A 17,426-nucleotide genomic window follows, 5' to 3' on the forward strand; every position below is an offset into this window, starting at 1 on the left:
AGTTACTCGAAACAAAATCCAAGGCACAAAACTTTAACATAAAAGCCAGACCTAACAAGATGCTATCAACCCAAAAACTATTAAAACTCAAAACTTTAATAGGATCAACCATACAAAACTTAAGCAACCCACAAAATAAGAGCATTCAATCGAAAATCAATCAACAATCTACAGTGAACACCCAACGCAGGATCATTAGAATAATAGCTTTCTACTACAGAATGATGAGATGAAGCAGAAGTAGTCAAAAACTTTAATGGAAACGGAATGTTACCTTTTGGGGAGCAGCAAAACGGGACGACGAACTTCGTTGTAGAATATCAACCACCAGAATCTGGATATTGGCAGATTAAAATGCATGAAGATAGTATAGAATGGACAACTTTCACATGTACAGAAGGACATTTTGAATGTCTGGTCATGCCGTTCGAATTAAAGACGGCTACTCCAATTTTTTAAAGAAAAATGAATAGTATTTTTGGAGACTATAAAAATTTTGTATTAGCTTATGTAGATGATATTCTAGTTTTTAGTAATAATATGAGAGAACATTTAGGACATTTACAACAAGTTTTTAAATTATTTGTAGATACTAGAATAATAATAAGTAGAAAGAAAACAGAATTATGTAAAAATAGTATTAATTTTTTAGGAGTAGTTATTGGAGATGGTAGAATAAAATTACAACCACACATAGCTAAACAAGTCTTAGAAATGCCAGATAGATTAGAAAAGACTAAAGATTTATAAAATTTTTTAGAACTTTTAAATTATGCTAGAGCTTTTATTAAAGACTTAGGTAAAGTAGCAGGACCATTATATTCTAAAACAGGATCAACAGGTCTAAAAAACTAAATCACGCCAATGTAATGAAAACCTTGTAAATGAAAAGGGACAAATGCTAGAACATATAAGTATTTTACAAGACCGTATAAAAATTCTTCATTATGAACTTTCACAACAGACTCAGCCAATTTAAGAGACTAAAAAAATTCTCCACCTTCTTCAAAAATAAAAAAACCTACTGTATCGGTTAAAGATACAGCTAGTCCAGCTCAAACGATAGCTGCTGAAGACTTATCAAATCCGTTAATGGTATGCATTCCCCAATGAATATAGAAAGACCTACTATATCGGGTAATGATACAACTAGTCCAGCTTAAACGGTAGCTGGTAAAGACTTATCAAATCCGTTGATGGCTGACACTTTGCCAAAAAGTGTAGGGAGAATACTCCCAGCCAGTTTCAAGAACATAGGTACTTATATATATATATATATATATATTCTCCATATATAAATGAAAACTTGGTGTACTACTATTTTGTCCTTACATGAGAAGGGTCTTTGGGTAAATATATCTTACAACAAAGGGTCTTTTGCTAAATATCACACTTCCGACAATCATCAACAATTGTGGTGAGTATTATTTCAACGTGTTTTCTTTCTCTGCCTTTAGTAACTTTCCAACAATTTACTCCCTCTTTTTCTTAACAAAAACAAAAAAATTACTTTGAAAAATTGAGAATTTTGCTTGATTTTGACGCCCTTAACTTCTGGTAAATTCTTTGTTTTTGATTTCTATTGGTGAATTCATATCTCAAATTTATGTTACTATTGTGATATTGATTTCTATTATTGAATTCATGTCTAAAGTTTTTATGTGTTTTGAAGATTGTTGTTTTGTCAATTTTAGCTCTATTTTATTGCTTGTTTGATATTTTGGTATGTTAAAGTTGAAAATTATGAACAGACAGATACCGTTTTTAATACCTAAACCTATAAAATTTTGTTTGTTTTTTACCCAAAGGTGTGGGTTAGGCTATGGTAAGAGAGAGAGACGGGGGTGTGTGATAAGGCATAAGACGTCATCCCATTTTCCCAATTTCACCTGCTTCCCGTCTCCCTACTTCCTTCCTTCCTTCCTGCATCGCTTCATTATTAATCTGCTGATTGTAAGCTTCACTTGATTTCTTCTTACTAATTCACACAAACAACTGAAGAAGAAGGAATGATATTTTGATAGTTTATTCATTAATAGAGAGTTTGAAATCAGTACATGATTGGTATTTGTTGTTTTGTCTTATATATAAACATTTTCATCAACTTCTTTAATATTGCCTGTGAGGAGTCTTTATATTCTGAATCTTTATATTTTATAGAGTTGGAGAAGTTTGAAACCCCAGCTGTTGAGGTCAGTCTTTGACTTCTTGTACTTATATTTATCTCTAACCTTCTTCGATCCACTGTTTGACAAACCAGTGCTCGAGCTCTTTCCTGGTTTTGCCTCAATGGGCTCGTCATCATACTTCTGAAATTTTCTTGAGTCCCCCTATGATAAATACTGGCATGATCACCACTGACAAAACTTTCATTTGATTTCTTCTTCTATATAAAATATGTATGTAAGGCGACGACCAATGTAGAAATGGTCATTTTAGACTATAACAACTATATTAATGTTAGTAATCCGTTTTAGTCTTCCACACTCCAAACGAAAGATTTCATTTCACTGTCACACCCCTTTTTCGTCCGAGGATTGAAGTCGAAGGATTTTTTCAATTAAATTGACGATTTTGAATAGAGATTATTTTATTTACAGAGTCACCACTTGAAATTGAGTTATGGTGTTCCAAGTCACCTTATTGAATCCCTAACCAAAAGGAAATGACTTTTTATTGGTCTGTGAAAATAGAAGACCGAATAAAAAATTCTGTTTACTGAGAGGAAGGTGTGAGGCACCCATCGAGTCCCGTGGTTCTAGCACGGTCGCTTTTATGGACTTATCTTAACTTAAACTATTTTAATAGATTATGTTTGAAGGCCTTAATTCGCTCATTTTTATTATACCGATAATATTTATCTATATCTCTTATATTAAGCTAGTGAAAGTTATTCTTAAAACAATCTTTGTTAAGGTGCATTATTACATCCTTGAATTATTTTTACACGTCTGAGAAAGATGCGTACTCCGCATTTTTAGTCGAGATAAACATTTTAAAACTTGCCTAAAGCTCATCTATCGTTAAAGGCATTGATTCGTCTCTTGTAAACTCGAGGCCATTTTTATCTACTTTCTTTTTTTACTCTTTCGCTCTTTTATTTTAACATTTGCAACGAATTTTGAATTAATCTGCAATTTACCTTGCTCCCTCACAAAATAGTTTTTTCCCTTCTTCTTTCTTTTTTTTTTTACGCGATGAATTAGGATAAATTTGCAATTTTATCTGTCTTATCTTCACACTATTTGATATTAAATATTAGTTTAAGCTAAATTTCTTTCTAATATACTTTCACAATCTGTGTCACTCGACAAACATGTAAAATATAATTATAATATTAAGACCAAAATTCCGTATAAATTAAAAATACTACAAAACATTAAATAATAAAGTAAAAAACGAAAAAGAAGTTTTAATTGAGGAAGATTTGTAGCGATTTTTTCCTGGATTAATCTAAAATCAAAAGGTCAATAGTTAACTTTGATTTAAACTCTAAGATGGTATATTAGCTTTATTCCATTTTTAACTTCCTAGTTCTAATTAAACACCATTATCAATACATTAACTCAAATTAACAGTGGCATAAATACACAAAATAACATACATAAAAATAAATTAAATTAATAGTATTCACAAATGATCCAATTAGGATTCATTAGCCTTATTTTTGTCAACAATCATTTTAATAAACTCTCAAATTTCGAAACAAATAAATAAGCTTGAAAAGTTAAGACACACAACTTACAATACTATCATGTAAATAATTGACTCTACTTACTACACGATACGTGAAAATGCTCACACAAATTAATTCATATTTTAATTCACAAAAAAAAAAATTAAAAAAATTAATAAAGAATCCGAATAGGAGCCTATTAATAGTCGATGAAAACTTAGATTAAGAACGTAATACTCTAACTTTATACCACAACCTTTAAAAATGCTAGTTTTTCTGCATAAATAATTGTTTTTAAAGCTCTATTATTATTATTTTTTAAATTTATAAATACATATATATCTTGTGATGCATATTTTTTTAAAAAAAAATAATCTTTTATCGACTCTTATGTTATTACTACTCTTTTTTTTTTTTTAACTGATTTCCACTATTTCACCTTCTGTTTCTAAGCCTTTCACTTCTTTATCCTCTTTTTTTTTTATCTCCTTTCTCTTTGTTTTCATTATGTAAATCTATGTCTCCATGATTTTCTTCAACGTGTGTGCACTCTAATGTTTACAATTAACAAAACGAACCAAAAAAAATAGTAAACAAACAAATCACAACATAGCAATTGAAAATCACTTACAAATTAATTAAGATTACATTTTTCTAACTAACTTTGATCATGATTTTGATTAATAACATAACTTATAAAAATAAATCAAAAGGATCTGAACTAGAATTTGTATGATAAGTTAATTAAAGATGAAAATCAGAATGTCGTCATCGAAAAACTCGAATGCAACCACGACTCTTTCTCCTCTTTATCTTCTTCTTTATTTTTTGCTTTTTTTTCTCTTTTTTGTTTGGTTGTTTTTTTTCTTTTTTGTTTAGTTGTTCTTTTTCTCTGATGGTCTGATGTTCAATGTACTAGTTTCTGTTTGTGTTTTTCTCTGTCAGTGATGGTGATGGTCTGTAGGTAGAATAATACGTATATCTTTTCTGAAGATGAGGGAATTCTCTTAAATAAAGGAATTTTTGGTGGGAACAGTTAAGGGGGGAGACAGATAAGGGGGAAAGAGGTTGAGTAGTTTTAGGATTTTAAATTTTGTAAATTTTTATTTATTATTTTTTTAAAATTACTATTATAGAAAATAATAATAATAATAATAAACAAAACAAATAAATAAATAAATAAGAAAATAATAATAATAACAATAATAATAATAATAATAATAATAATAATAATAACTGATTAATTTTATATTTACGAAAACTCAATAAAAGTTTATAAAGAGTCAAAAATAAATATAATTAAGGTAATACTAAAACTACTAGCTTATTTATTAAAATTTAAAAAGAAAATATATTTTTGATTTTTTTTATTTTAAAATAATAATAAAAAATAAAATAAAAAATAAAAAATAATAATAAAAAAATCACAAAATGTAAATTTATTTATTTAATTATTTTTAACTGATAAGTCAAGTGTAAATGATGAAAATAAATAATTATTTTTATTTAAAAGCAGATCCCTTTTTGTACCGCTAATATACAATATTTACTTTTATTCTTCAATAAGTCAAGTGTAAATGATGAAAATTTCTTTCAAAGTGGATCTTTGGGATGTCGAATACAACATTTAGTTTGTCTTTGGAACTTAGGAATGGAATGAGTTTCCTATGATAGTTGCTTTTCTTTCTTTTTCTATTTCCCTTTTGGTTTTCATTCTTACATCTTTACGATTTGGTCAATTATTTCCTCTATTTTCATGATCTTTTTCTTTCTTTTACGAATATAGAAACTTTATTTGAAAATTGTCTGTTACTAAATGCAAGTCATATATTTGAAAATAATTGCAGCCAGTTACTACTTTATTGTGCAGTCATCCTTTAGGAACATTCCTGCGTACTACTTAGGTGAAGTGCACAGGTATTATAGAATCCTTTTGCTTTGTCTCACTCTCATAGGCATCAGTTTGTTTGTCCACATCCATTCTTTCGCTTTATGCTCAAATATATCCCATTAGTATATGTACAATTTTCTGTTGTCATACTCCGAATTTCTGTCCCATCAAATAGTACTTCCTTGTTGTTTTTTCAGTTTTTGCGCCCTAATTTATTCGAACTGCTGCTTGTTTCCTATTTTCTACATTTTTCATATTTTCTTGGCATTTCTTTTTTTTAACCGTTTTTGCGGTGCCATCTTCAACGGCATCGACAAATATGTTGATTCAGAATTACTTCATTTTTACCAGCCAATGTAATTCTTCTCTTATTCTTACCAACTTCAGCTATCCTTCTTACCAATAGTATCTTTGCTTGGAATCCCCACTAGGTAATCAGTTGCCAAGCCATTTTATTCTCATCGTCGTCACTCATATTCCTGTCTCCAACTCCATGTCCAGAATAAACTCTTGAATTCGTCTTAGTCATTAGTATCCAAATACTCATAAATAAAATTATCAAGATTTTACATATAGTACTACATGTAGTAGTAGTTACACTAAATCGTAAGTCATATGCAAGGATTACAGAATACGTAATTGAAGACCTTGGAGATAATAAGAATCTGTAACATAAATGATACTTACATTCTTGAATAAAGAATGTTAATATGTAATACTATATATAAAATCCTGATAATTTCATTTATGAATATTTGAATAATAATAACTAAGATCAATTCAAATCTTTATAATAAGTCGTAGAAGCTTTTATACGTTTGGTTATAGAAATAATTTTTGAGTAAAAAATGTTAATAGTCTTAAACTCTTATTTGTTTTTCTTTCTTTGCAGTTGTAGCTTTTGTACGCAAACTCTCTACTTTTACTGTTGTACAGTGTTTCACTCAGGAGGTAATATTTTAGTTACCACATTTAAATGAGATGTCTTCTTATTTTGCCTTTTCGTATTCAATGCACACTATGATCTTATGTTTCCAATTACATAACCAAAGTTTGTTCTATTTGATTTTTAATCCTATTGTGTAACCATATCTTTTGTTTGTAGGAATTAAAAAAACAACCACAAAAAAGTATAAAATGAAAATATTGTGAAATCAAATGTCTCAAATAAAAAGAAAAATGACTAATACCCAAATGGAGAGAAATCTTTGATGTCGTGTTGCTTACAGAGAAATGCCATCGGAACAAAAAAAACACTTCTTGAATGATGAAGAGTACAACAGACTGCAAAAAAGTAACCTACAACAGAAAATTCTACTGCTAGCGCCTCTAATTCATCATTTCCTTCTTCAGAGCCTCACAACATGACTCTTCCTCAACTTGCTCTATATATTAGGTATAAACCTCCTGCTTCTATAAATGGTTGGTTAAATCAAATTTCACTTTCATATCTTACCACCATTTATGTTTAATTTTTATGAGTCTAAAATGTTGCAGGACACAAAGCAACACAAATGGGTTGTTGGAATATCAACCAATTACCTTCCTCTCCCACTATTTTAAAACATGTTTCAGATAGTAAATTTTGTGCAGCCAAAATATTTTAATAAGAAACTCCAGCCTTCTATTGTAAAAATGGTTTCATAAAATTGGCTTCACACCAACTACCTCCTGCATTAAAGTATCTTTATTATGACCAATCTAAACAATCTAAATATTTTCGTACTTACATTAGAAAATACAATAACATGTTTGCCTTTACCTCACTTGGCGTAAAGTATAATAAGGAGCTGGTAAATATGACTAACGGTGTTTACACATTTAAGGTACAAGGACAAATATATCATTTTTTACCTAGCCTTACTACTGCAGCTAATAAAGCCAAAAATTTATAATTTTATTTCTATGACAATGAGAATGGGAGAGTAAATAGAATGGCATTCTCAGAAAAGCTAGGCAAATCTGTTATTGAAAACTTGGTGGATATTCTACGAATTAATCCATACTCTCAATTTTTGTTAGCAATAGTTGTCAGCTGTTTTGCTCTAGAATATGTTATCAGCATTCAAAAAAGATTGCAGGAACTCCTTGTTATTAATACCGAGTAAGCATATTTGTCAAACTTAGCATAATTTTTCTTACTTTACAAAAAAAAATTATACAATATATTAATTACTACAATATACTCAGCAAACAAGCTTACACATTCACCTTATGGAAAAAAATTCTTATTGAAGAAGAAGGCAAGAAGCTCCTCGCACAGTTTCAACAACATCCAATCATCTGTATCAGACGTGTTGGAGTATCCAAGTACAATGGTAAACTAACGAACATACTATAATTAATTTACTTATGTTACCTTTTGTTTTCTTCTGTAACATCATTGTTGTTATTATAATTATTGTAGACATATCGTTGACCACAAAATTTAACACAACCCTACAAATTGATCCACCATATTTAAAATGCCTTCAACTGCACTCATGGTATCAACATACTTTACTCTACTTTGTACTAATTTGTACATTATTATTGATATGCTAAAATTCATCAAACACCAACTGAAGCAGGGTTGCAGAAAATGCTGAAAGGCTCAACTCTTTTGATACGAGAAGCACATCCCTATCTGGATCTCTGATATCTGCTCCAGCAGATGAAGAGATAGTATCAATTGCTGTCATTCAGTCACAACAAGATGTTCGTACCATCTCTATTCACCTAATTCATGACTTATGGTAAAATTTATCCTTCTCATGGTAAATAACACTTTCTTCACAGGATCATGCTTTCATAACAGAGGCAAAAATAATTTTACTAAACAACCTCAAATATTTCTATGTCTTAGGCTGCCCAAACTGCATCCATGAAGTACGAAATACAGAGAAGAGAAAATTTCACTATATGAATTGTCATGAGAGAAATATGCTGACTCCCAGGTACTTGGGTACTAATACTATACATACATACACCCACAATATCAATAACATATTTCTCTTTATTAACTAAAGTACTAATGCATACTACTTCAGGTGTCGATTCGATGTAAATCTGAAAGATGACACTGGCTCAATATTAGAACTATAAGTGGAAAATAAGGAGAAAAAATATTGTATCTTACAGCAGAACAGATTTACGAGCTTGCTTCAACTAAGGTAAAAAAATTAACCATCAAATATATACATCAACATAATTATTCAACAAACAGAAAAACTAAATATCTTTTTCCACAGAATGAGTCCCAATCAAGTAAAAATGATGAAATCAGATGAAATCAGAATTTGTTTAGAATTCAAGTAAAAAAAAATAGCTTCCCGCACTGATCATACAATTTCTAAAAAAGTCTACATTTTAGCCTGTACTGAAAAAGGAAACAACATGCCCTCTCTTCCTGCACCATCCACATTTCATATCAAAGAAGGAAACAAGAAGCAAAAAAAGATTCTACTTCTTCAATTGAACAAGTCGAACAACAAAGTGAATGCCAGAACATGCTCAAGATGAAATAAAAAATGAAACCATCGACTCCAATGAAAACAAAATAAAATGTTGCAAACAAATTGCTTTCATATTCTTTCTCTCAATATTTATAATATCTTCAATATAATTACTATAATATTTTCTCACTACTTGTATTACACTCTCTTTCATTTTTGTTAAATATATTTGCAGGTTGGCCAACTTTTCTTTTACAGTTACTTTTGAATTTTATGGAACAAAGGAGTTTGTGAATTTTGTGAAATATTGTTCTTCCTTGTTTGCACCACTGTGAAGATTTTTGGAGAAAAGAACTACCAACTTACCCTCTATCATCTACCCAACAGCCCAATAGGTCAGTCATCTCCTTAATATACATTCTAACACAATTCCTTCTTTAGTTCATTATTGTTCCGTATTGAAAGATTACAAATTACTGAACTATATTCTCTTCCAAATGTATTCATATGTTAAGAGGACAAAATTGTCTTACATCAGGTATTTGAAGACTCAGAATGTTTTGGTAAAAAATATTTCAAACTACTAAATTCATGTAGCAAACTATCGCTTTTTCCCCTTATTTCATTGTTTGTTTTTGCATGTGGGGACCCTCTTACTAACCCAGTAACAATCTGTGATTTTGGAAATCAAAAGTATTTGTAAGTGTAAATCAAAAATTTATTTTTGTATCCCTTCTCAATTTATACGTAACTATTTGATTAATTTACGGTTTTTAATAATTACCTACCAAAAGAATAAATGGATTTTTCATTTTGAAATTGATAATTATCAAGTAATTTTTCGTAACAATTAGCTAACATATATAAGTTAAATCAATCAACAAAATTATGTTTGAATTGTCTTTCTTGATCAAGATAATTGTTTACGGTCTATTGCAGCTTCCAGTTCTGATATTTCATGATATTGATCATAATCACAGGCCTTTTGCCAAATCCATTGCTGCCAGTTGATGCTATGTCTATCTAGTATTTTCTCATCTACTCTTTTCTAATATAAATATACATTCCATTCACTAAACCACTTTTGAATCTGAGAGTTGTCTTAATTTTTTGTTATTGACTAATAACTCTAATGTATGTTGTTATTATTATTTCTTTCCTGTACCAAAGTTAATAAGTATACCACTTCGATGAATAGCTCATAATGTTGCATTTCTTTTGAGATCGGGACCTTTTATCATAACCTCTGCTTGTTGCATATCTTGATTTACATTGTGTTCAATCTATGCCCTTCAAATACAAAGTTGTAACAAAAGATTAGTGAATTGATTTGATTTAGGAGTCTAAAATAGATTAGAATATAACTGAAGCTTTAGCTATAAATGTCCTAAGCTGAAGAGGATTAACTAATATATTGGTAGGTAACTAATTACTTGATAATTACCTACAAATATATTGTGTCCTTTTGAAATTGATACTATTGACTTTATAATTAACTTCCTTATTAGGGTAGATCTTTATAATCTATTTCATATATTAGCATGTTGGGTTTAGATGTATTACCTTATTTGTGTCTGTATTTTAAGTCATTTTTGTATCATAACTACAGTTTGATTACTTTAGAAAACAACCAACAATTATTTAATAAGGCAATAATTAACTATCTAAAAATCAGTTGCAGATTCCAAAATAGACAACTTACTATTGTGAACTCTGCTTTATACTAATTTTTCTTATACGTAAATGATCACTTTGTATTCATATGTTCAGTTATATACTTTGTATTCATATGTTCAGTTTTATTATTAAGGGCTACACAATGCTTTTCTTTTTTAAGCTACATGTTTCCAACCAACAGATACAAGAAGTCCAAATATTGATCCATACTTTCTAATGTATTAATTTTACACCAAAAATACAAATTATGCAAACATTTGCTCTTGACGGTAGAGATACAACTTCTCTTCCCTTCAAATTAAAACATTGTTTCTTTCTATCCATGTGGTCCACAATATTCAAATAAGAATGGTCTTCCATACTTCATACTTCTTGACATTTTTTGGCCTTGCCATATTTTCAATAAATATTGAATCTTCTAAGGCATAATCCATGATATACCAACAATATTTAGAAAGAACTCTCACCATTGTCCAAAAAACCTGTAATCAAGTAGTAAATGCTCCTTAATCCTTTGAGGTCCACAAGGCAGAATTAGTCTCCTTGCATTTGCCGTAACAAATTTGAACAATAATATTCTTCATACAACATGATGTATAAAGATTCTTTTAGTCAAAGATTTCATTGGTTATATTTGGTATGAAAGAAACCCAAGATCTAGGAACAAAAGTTCTGTTATGTGGTTAGGGATGGATTGATAAGAAACAATGCCTCTGTTAGATTGAGATTGGTTAAGAAGTTTTTGCTAAGGTACCACTGTTCTAAATAAACTAGCTTGATTATAGGAATATTCTAAGAGTAGTGTTTCTTTGGAGGACTTTGAAAGAGGTTTAATATTATTTTGCTAATGACCACTTATGTTCCTATTATTCTTTTTAAACCTTTTTTAGATAAGAAAAGGAGGCAGGATAGTCATTAATGATGCTGCAATGTGCCAGAACAATAAGTAGTTTAAAGAGGTAAAAATCCTGTATTTTCACCTTTATATGTAACTTTACCTTATATTTCTATTTCCAATTTGTGGCAATCTATAAACTGCTTTTCCATTAAGGTTTTAATAAATACACTTCTCTATTATTTTCTTATATTTTAATAAATTTTTTAACGTGTTTTGATTTTTTGTACTAAAATAGGCAACTATGAACGTGATGTTGCAACACAACACCCAAAGAAGAAGACATTTAAGAAGTTCAATTCACAAAAGCAGATCTTAGTTCTACACTATTGTCTTCAAGAAAATATTGTTTCTACAACCAACCAACAATGTACCACTCCTGTAGCAATAACTTTCAGTTTTGGCACTTTTTGTACTAACAAATGGTTATATGTAGTACTTTCGCAAACTAACAACATAACAATGTAGTCTTTGTTTCACATACTATGAAGCATAACTCTTTGTACCACATATTATGAAACATAACTGATTTATCTGCCATTATATTTTCGCCCGTGCATAACACGGGTAAAGGCTCACTAGTATATATATATATACTAGAGGAGCATGGCCCGTGTCAGCATGGGCCCAACATTAAGATATTTATTTATCTTCTCAATCTTGATATATTTAAATAAAATTTTTTAATAAAGGGATTGCATATATTTTCTAGGATTCATCCATAATCTAGCATAAGTTCAACATATGTTATTTTAATATGTATTTAGATAATTTAAGTTGTTAACTATTGTAATTTATAATATTTATTATGTAATTTTCAAATTAATAAACGTTACTTTTCTTGTCTAAATTTTTGTGGCATTGATAGTCAATTATATTTTAAAAATAATTTAACTTTTTAATTATTGTGATTTATAATACTTTTCTTCTATTCCAATTTCAATGACATATAATTTCAAGAGTCGATCAAATATTTTATATCTTTTAAATTTTTTAAGTTGTTAATTATTGTGATTTCTAGTATTTTTCATGTAAGTTTTTTTGAAATATATAACATATTAAATTGTTTTTAGATATTTTAAGTTGTTAGAAATTGTAATTTATAATACTTTTTATTTAATTTTTGAATAATATATGCTACTCTCATTGTCCAGAATTTTGTGTCGACGACAACCAATAATATTTTTTAAATAATTTAAATTTTTTATCATTGTGATTTAAAATATTTTTTCTATCTCAACTTATGTGGCACAATGCTTAAATGACCATAATAATTAATTAGGGGTGATATAGTAAAATCACGACTGAAGCAGCTGAAGTAGAAATCAGTCAATTTTTTTTAAAAAAAATTGTTAATTATTGTTATTTATAGTACTTTTTATTTCATTTTCAAATAATATATGTTGTTTTATATCTTCCTCTGTCCCGTCCCAATTTATGTGACACTAATATAATTTTGATAGTTAATCAAATATTTTATGTTGACATATCATTTTGTTATTCTTTTTTTTTCTAATACATAAATGACTTATAATAAGGAGTAATATAGTAAAATTATCGTTCGAAAGACGAAAATTTAATTTAAAACATTAAGAGTTAATTTCGTATTTTATGACTATTTAATTTTTCATTAAATATTATTTATTTTCTTAATACCTAGATGACTCATAATAATTAATTAAGAGTGATTGATTATGTTATTACTATAAAAATTAATATAATTTTATCATATCTAATAGTAATCATCGACAATTCATCGGAATAGTATATTAATTAAATACGGGATGCTATATTTGCATATGCAAAATATGATATTATTAAACATTATTGGATAGTGCATTATATTTATCTTTCACAATAATAAAATTTTAGTATATATTTTTCTTTATTTCTTTTTAAATTGATACACATTGACCCAACACAAATTCTAAGAAAATATTCATTAGAAATTTATTTTATTAAATTAAAATTATTAATTTTGTACTTTGAAAATTTAAAGTTAAGTTTAAGTATTAGTATTTCTATATAAGAAAAAAATAATTTTAAAATTTAAATTTACTAAAATAAATAAATAAATAAATAAAATGATTATTTTTTTTATATAAAAGTCAATTAAAATAATAAAATTGATTTACTTTAAATATTTAGTTGCAATTAATTAAGATAATTTTTTATTTTGTCATGATTTATGCTGCACCGATAAAAATTTTAGAGTTGAATAGAACTTTTATTTATTTTTTAAAAATTATTTTAACTTGTTAATTATTGTGATTTATAATAATTTTTACGTAATTATCAAATAATATATTTACTCCCTGTGTCTCAATTTGTATGACTTTCGATACAATTTTGAGAGTCAACTAAAATTTATATATCTTTTAAATATTTGAAGTTGTTAATTATTATGATTTGAAATACTTTTTCTTTTATCTCAATTTATGTGACACTGCTAAAATAATAAGAGTCAATAAAATTTTTATATGTCTTTTAAATATTTTAAGTTATTAATTATTGTGATTTGTGGTAACAAATTAGTTTTGAACATGATAACCAATTAAATAAATAAAATAAAATTACTTCCAGTATGTAGTTATAGTTAATTAATATAAATTAATAGAATATATTAAATATTTAAATTATTATGATGAAATAATGAAATTATTATATATTGGGGCATGGTATGTAATTAAGTGGAAGTAGAGGGGTCTTTTGATAAGAGTTAATAAAATTTCTATATGTCTTTTAAATATTTTAAGTTATTAATTATTGTGATTTGTGGTAACAAATTAGTTTTGAACATAATAGATAATTAAATAAATAAAAAAAATTTACTTTCAATATGTAGTTATAGTTAATTAATATAAATTAATAAAATATATTAAATATTTAAATTATTATGATAAAATAATAAAATTATTATATATTGGGGCATGATATATAATTAAGTGAAAATAATTGAGTTTTTTTGGTAATTGCAAGAGGTTTGTATAATAGAAAAGAAATAATAGAAATATATAAACTCCCCCTCCCCCCACCCCCACAAACCCCGCAGCTCCCCTCCCCCGACGTTGCTGAGTCCCCACCCCTTCCCCACCACAACGCCCCCACCCCACTCCACAAACCCCCAGCTCTGATTGTAAGAAATCATTGATATGTTTGAAAGCTGCTCTTGAATCTGCTAAGGAGTTGCTTAAATTTGGTAGTGAAGGTAGCAAGATTTATCTGGTACGTATGTTTAATTATTTGTACTTGCTTTCTTTAGCTTATATTTTTTCTTCGATTGGATTTTTGTCTTACTTGCCTGTTGTTGTTTGGAATTAGAAGCAAGTATGTTGGTTTGATGTTTTTATGTTTGATTTGTGTTTTTTCCTTGTTTCATCTATTTGAAATTAAAATCAAGTTCAGTGAGCTGAACTTTTTCTGTTTGACTTGTGTTTTGCTTGCTTTTGTTGTTTGAAATTGAAAGCTAGTTCGGACAGGTCAGGTTCTTTTTTTCTTCAATTTGATTTGTGTTTTCCTTGCTTGTGGTGTTGGAAAGTAAAAGCAAGCTCGTTCAGTTGATCTTTTATTTTTCGATTTGATTTGTGTTTTTCCTTGTTTGGTGATGTTTGAAAGGAAAAGACAAGGGGATGGTGGGGTATGAGGAAGAAGACATAGGGGTGGTGGGGTGTGAGGAAGAAGAAGACATACGGATGGTGAGGTGCAAGGAAGAAGAAAAAGAAAAGAATAGTTGAAAATTTTAAAGTGGGTCCCACTTAATTTTTTTATACTTTTTTTTACTGAAACGCGTTTTGAGTTTTTTTAAAAATAAATTGCCACATCAACCGTTAAGGGAGCAAAATAAAAAATTTCAAAGCTCATAAGGGCATAAATAATTACAGGTTAAGTTTAATGGCTAAAGTGAGTATTGGTGACAACTTTAAGGGGGGAACAAGTCTTTTCCCTTAAATCTAACCTTTATACAAAATTTTCTCAAAGCTGACCGATATTAATCTACCATATGTAACTACAACAAAATAACACGTAGTAGAAATATCAAAACGACACAATTAAATCTAACTTTGACATAAAAAATTTCTTAAAGCCGACTGACTTTCATCTATCACCTGTAAACTAAAACAAAAAAACATGATAATAGATATATCAAAGCAATACAATTAAACCTAACTTTTACACAAAAAAAATTTCAAAGTCGACCGACATCCATCTGTCACCTGTATTATGCAAAAAAGAAAAAGTAAGATATTAGAACAATATGATTAACTCTAACATTTACGTAAAAAATCCTCAAAGTCCGACCAAACATACAAAACAATATGATATTAGTGATATCAAAATAATACAATTAAATCTAATTTTTGCACAAAAATTTTCTCAAAGTCGATCAATATTCATCTACCACCTGTAAAACAACTAATCAGAAAAGAGAAAACAAATATTCAACATTAAAATTGAAACCTATTTTGAATTTGTTCCGTAATTTCGTTATATTTGACAGTTTTAGCATAATGCAAGCAAACAACTTGAATCAAAATCAAAATAAGAAGAAAAAAGAAAATAGAAGTAGACGAAAGACTATTTTTTTAGGGTAAAATTTAATCAAAATATTACTTAAATAGAATTATATAAATTATCTTTTATATAAGGTAATATTTTAATTAATTTAAAAGTGTTAAATATTATAATTAATCTTAAATCAAATTCCGCTAATAAAAAAAGTAGAGTTTGATGTCCTTGGGTTTCCCTAATTATATTTTAAAACCAAAGTGTCTTTTTCTTTTATTTTTTAAAGTAAAAGTGACCGATTGTATCATGGTTCATTCAAAAGCAAAATTATTTTTCAAAAATAAAGTAACGTAGGATTTATAATCGGTTCCTAATTCTAAAATGAAATAATTAAATAATTATTTTTACTTAAATTTTACAATATAAAGTTAAATCTTTATCAACAAAAGTTAATAATTAAATAATTATTTTAACCTAAATTTTATAATATAAAATTAAATCTTTATCAATAAAAGTTAAGTTTAAATTAAATAATAATTATAGAAAAAAAGTAAAAAGACGATTTTGTTTAAAGCAGAGTCTTTTAATGAAGGGTAAAAAGTTTAAATCACTTTTCTAAGGGTCTTCACACTTTTAATATATTATAGATATAGATATAGATTATTATAGATTATAGATTATAGATACTTTTAATATATTATAGATTATAGATTATAAATATAGATTATAGATATAGATCTAGATTACTACAAGGAAAGAGAGCTCGTGTTAGCACACGCCTAATATTATGAAAGGTAAAATTACTAGTACACTCATCTCAATTTATATGTTACTTTTCGAATTTCGGGGTTCAAACAAATATTTCTTTGACTATAGTTTTCTTATATGATCTTTTAAATATTTGAAATGTCAATAATTATGGTTCTTTGTACTTTTTACATAGCTTCAAATATATAAATTTTATTTCAAAAATCACCTATCGGGGGAGGAAAGACATTCTTTTTGGTCTTGACGAAAAAGAACAAGCATAAAAAAAACACTACTATGAGTCCGTTTGGATAGGATTAAAAAAATTACTTTTTAGCTTAAGTAATTAAAAGCTTAAAATAAGTGCTTTTAAATTAAGCAGATATGTGTTTGGATAGAAGTGTTGAAACTGAAAAAAAATTGTTGATGTGTTTGGTAAACAAGTGTTGTCAATCACTTTTTTGTTGTCAAAATGACTTAAATAACCTTAAAGTTGTTAACACATAATAACGTGAATTATTTATGATTTTTAATTCTAATACTTCAAAAATAATTTCTATTTAAATACACTTTCAACATAATCACTTTATGTTGAAAGTG

At 27.8% G+C, this 17,426-nt stretch overlaps 1 pseudogene; it reads left to right on the plus strand.

Annotated features, from left to right (window-relative positions):
* Positions 1-10,012, plus strand: part of LOC124897275 — a 28,876-nt pseudogene extending 18,864 nt beyond the window's left edge.
* The last annotated feature ends 7,414 nt before the right edge of the window (positions 10,013-17,426 follow it).

The sequence above is a fragment of the Capsicum annuum genome, chromosome 1 (assembly GCF_002878395.1).
Source record: "Capsicum annuum cultivar UCD-10X-F1 chromosome 1, UCD10Xv1.1, whole genome shotgun sequence".
Taxonomy (NCBI): domain Eukaryota; kingdom Viridiplantae; phylum Streptophyta; class Magnoliopsida; order Solanales; family Solanaceae; genus Capsicum; species Capsicum annuum.